At 36.3% G+C, this 4,450-nt stretch overlaps 1 pseudogene; it reads left to right on the top strand.

Annotated features, from left to right (window-relative positions):
- Positions 1 to 1,929: 1,929 nt before the first annotated feature.
- LOC128573369 (60S ribosomal protein L27a-like) lies at positions 1,930 to 2,386 on the top strand (annotated as a pseudogene).
- Positions 2,387 to 4,450: the final 2,064 nt, after the last annotated feature.

Raw genomic sequence — 4,450 nt, 5'->3', positions numbered from 1 at the left:
CTCAGTGTTCCTACTCTGTAGTATGTCCAAATTTGTGTCTGCTATGGAATACTTAATTATAATAATTACAATAGTTAATTGTCACTCCATCTCCTTCCATGGCGCTTAAGTGAAAGCCTCATTCATGATCCTGTCATGCACCACATAAGCATGTTTGGGTCAACAATGAACAACACAAACAACTGTGGTCCCATAATATTATTATACCATGTTTTTGCTTTACCTTTTCTTTGCAAAGTCAATTTACACAACTCAGTAGCATTCCTATATACCAATAGTAGTGAACATGAGAGTCAACTCAAAGACTCAGTACCACACACAATGGCTACAATGAAATTAAAATACCTAGGAATATACTTAACCAGCGAAGGGAAAGATCTCTACAAAGAGAACTTGGAATACTGAAGAAAGAAAACACAGATAATGCAAACAAATAGAAAAACATCCCAGGCTCCTGGATCAGTAGAATCAACATTATTAAAATGCTCAGAGTACCCAGAGTGATTTATAGATTCAGGGCAATCCCCCATCAAAACATCAATGTCATATTTCTTAGATATGTTTAGATATACAAATATCATTGTGTTACAATGTCTTTTAGTATTCAGAACAGGAATATGATGTGCAGTAGCTTGGGAAAATGGGATATACTATATAACCGAGGCTATACCATCTAGTATGTGTAAATTCTATGTTTGCATGGGGACAAAATTGCCTGACAACACGTTTATCAGAACTTACTTCTGTCCTTAAGCAACTCATGACTACTCTTCTTCCTTGTTTCCTTCATGCCCCTTATATACATAGGACTTTTTCTAATTCTCAATTACCCCATTGTAAAAAAAGCTATTGATTCCCTGCACATGTTTCCTGTTACTCACCATGTCTGTACATGTCCATAACATCCAAGTGCAGGCATCTGTAGATTTATACCATGGGATTGCTTCTTATGGCAGAGCAATGTGCTCAGGAATATCATGGAAGGACAGAAGCAGAGTAGCTAGACCAATAGCTGAGATCTGGAGGATAAACAGCCCTGCTTCCTTATCTCTCAGCTGTATTGACTTTGAAGCACAGTCTAGATTGGCCCCAAAGTTCTCCAGGAGAATGAACCTCAATTCCCCCAGCAGTAACCGTTCAATAAGATCCCATTCATTGACCTCCCTCCACTTCCCTCACTTTTCCATTTCCTTACTGATCCATCCAAGGATCACCTTTCAAACTATTTGCATTCCAATCCTTATTTGGGAGTGCTTTTCAGGCAGTCCTTTTAAAGATCGCCTTGCATTCCTGGAGCTTCACCCTTATATTTTCCTTCAATTCCAGAAGCCTAACTTGAACATGGCTTGGATGGAATTTGTGATTTCTGTTCAGTAAGTCCCCATAGAGGGACCCAATTGTATCTGTACATTTTCACAGAATTATTTTCTAACCTCTCCTAATTTATTTTCCTGCAGCTTCTATTTTTTTTTTTGCCCCCACTATTCCATGCCATGAGAATGGCTGGGAGGTCTGTTCCAGACCCCTCTTACAGAATTGGCTTTGTTGCTACTCTGACTTTTAAGTTAAATATCCTATTATCCAGCATCAGTGACCAGGTAACTGTTAGTCATGCTTTGAGTCCTTTGTGATTTCCAGAAAATTGGCCCAAGGGAAATAGTCTCTGTAAGTAAAGATTATATACATGTGTTCCCAGCAGCTCATCAGAGGATGAGATTTAATGCTATTTCAGACTTCCATTTTAAGGCCATGTTTCCTGCTTGTCATAAAAGGCATTTAAAAAATATATATATATCTGTGGCTTTTAGGAGCTGATCTCAACTAAAAAATATATATATGTGTTTGTGTGTTGTTTTAATGCAGTTTCTAAATCTCCAATTCTACTTTAAAAATTTACGTATTTAGCTATCTTTTGTCTCAGCTGCTGGCATGGCATCCAGACTGAGGAAGAAATGGAAGCTTTGGGGCCACGTGAGCCAGAGCCACAGACACAGCCACAGCCGTGTCAGCAAACACTGTAAGCACCCAGGAGGCCAGGGGAATGCTGGTGGCATGAGCCATCACAGGATCGACTTTGACAAATATCACCCAGGTTGCTTTGGGAAAATCAGTATGAGGCATTATCACTAAAAGAGGAACCAGAGACATGCCTACTGTCAACTCTGATAAATTGTGGACCTTGGTCGGTGAGCAGACAAGTGTAAATGCTGCCAAAAATAAGAGTGGAGCTGCTCCCATCACTGATGTGGTGTGATCGGGCTACTCCAAAGTTCTGGGGAAGGGAAAACTCCCAAAGCAGCCAGTCATTGTGAAGGCCAGATTTTTCAGCAGAAGAGCTAAAGAGAAGATTAAGGGTGTTGGAGGAGCTTGTGTCCTGGTAGCTTGAAGCCACATGGAGAGGGAAGGTTCATTAAATGCTTTTCCCTTGTGGAAAAAAAAAAAAAAAAAATATATATATATATATATATATATGTATGTATATACTTACATACACACATATTTCACACACATTTAAATATATACACATACATACAATACCTCAAACTAAGTCAAATTTGATTTGTTTAATTTGGCATCTAGATAAAACATCTGAAAATTATACTTTTATGGTTTAATATTGGCTCTTCAATCTTTCATGCTGAATCTTTGTTCTTTTACAAATTAGATTTCTCACTTTGTTTTCATGGGATTCCTGTTGGGCAAATATAATCTTTTCAATAGATAAACATTTTACAATTCCTTGTAATAATTCCTTGTAATAATACCACTTTCATTTTCATATTCTCCAAGCCACTTAAAAAGTGCCAGTTTATTAACCAAGCAATTTATCAATATTTATTCATGATGCCAATGGCAGACTTCTTGTCATAAATAATTATTGAGGTAATAAATAGTTTTATTATTAAAAACTGATGACAAGAGCAGAGTGATTATCCTGATAAAGACTGATGACAGGTCTTTATATCTGATGCGACACTCAGAACACTGTGCAGATTGAATCTAAGGCCTCCTGCATGGATAATAAATTGTTATTTCAGAGAATAAAATGATTGATACATTTGCTTGCTATGGAAAAAGCATTGGGGAGATGATTCTACTCCCTAACTTATTTAAACAGGCTATGGTAAAATTTTCTTTCCTTGTGACAAATTTAACTTTCCAAGAAAGTGACAGCTCTTTGGCAGAGATGTGAGCAAAGAAGCATTCTTTTTTAGAAGCTTCAACAAGTTGAGTTCATTTTGGAATACCTCTGGATGTTCCCTAGCCTCAGTGGTTCCCTCAGCAGGCGGACGTGCACCAGAGGTAGGAACATGGTGGGAAATCATGACGTGTGATACCGGGGCTGGCTCAACAGAAGACAAATGAAGTCTGTAGGGTTCCACTGGAGAAACTAGCACTGACTCATGAAATGTCTGGTTCGTGGGATCAGCTCATTGTATGGTTTTCTTCATTTCTATTGGTTTAATCTCACCTTTTATGACAAACTAACCCTAGACACCATCCATCTTTTGACAACTTGGGAAATAACTGTATTGGGAGGAAGTAGGGAGGACTAAGAATGAATGAAACAGAATTGAAAATGTATGTCCTGTGAATTTTGTAAATGTTTTATTCATATTGGCTACTACTACAAATTAGAGTGCAAAGAAAAATAAGGAAGTCCTCTCAAAGGAAATACTTAAGATGTACAATACATTGTTTTTATGTTGCTCCATCTTTCTGTGCAACAAATGGCCAGGAAAAGAATGACAAATATATGATTTGAAATGTCACCTAATAATCATAGGGGTGAACTGAAGTCAGAGAATTATTATATTTTCCAATTTGTATTGTAAGTGAGCAGTTCAAAATATCAAATATGACATATAGTCAATGACTTGGGATCAATTCTGAATTAACTGCTTATTTATGAAACACAAGTATCCACCTTCGAAGTCTAAATACATTAGATGTCTCCATTCCCTCTGTGTATGTTCATAATGTGAAACTAAAACAATTTTTGAAACTTACTTTGTGAAAATACTTTTCTTAGCTTTACATTGCCAAAAATTTTTAAGATATGTGAAAACATAAGTTATATCAACCTCTTCTTATTGAAAAAGTTTTTATTTTTAATAACTTTGTTTTCTGGAATTGGAGCTTCATGGGAAAAGTAACAAAACTTCCTAACTCATTTATTTTAATCTATGGTTAAAATTACTTGTAAGAAACTCTAGACATCTATTCCTCCTTTCCTTACAGATATTCATTTTAAAAGTACTTTTTAGCATTTCAATAGTGATAAAGACATTTGCATTAGTTTTTAAAAAAAAAGACAATTCCTTGCAATGTGATACCATGATAATTGCCAAATCTTATATTTATAGCACAAAGCAGGAATGACGGGGCCCACAAAGGAGAGATTTTACTTTCTTCTGTGGTGTATGTTTAATTCCTTAAGATAGAAAAT

This window comes from Nycticebus coucang, chromosome 2 (assembly GCF_027406575.1).
Source record: "Nycticebus coucang isolate mNycCou1 chromosome 2, mNycCou1.pri, whole genome shotgun sequence".
Lineage (NCBI taxonomy): Eukaryota > Metazoa > Chordata > Mammalia > Primates > Lorisidae > Nycticebus > Nycticebus coucang.
Note: the sequence above shows the minus strand (reverse complement) of the source record. Positions and strands in the feature narration are given on the sequence as shown.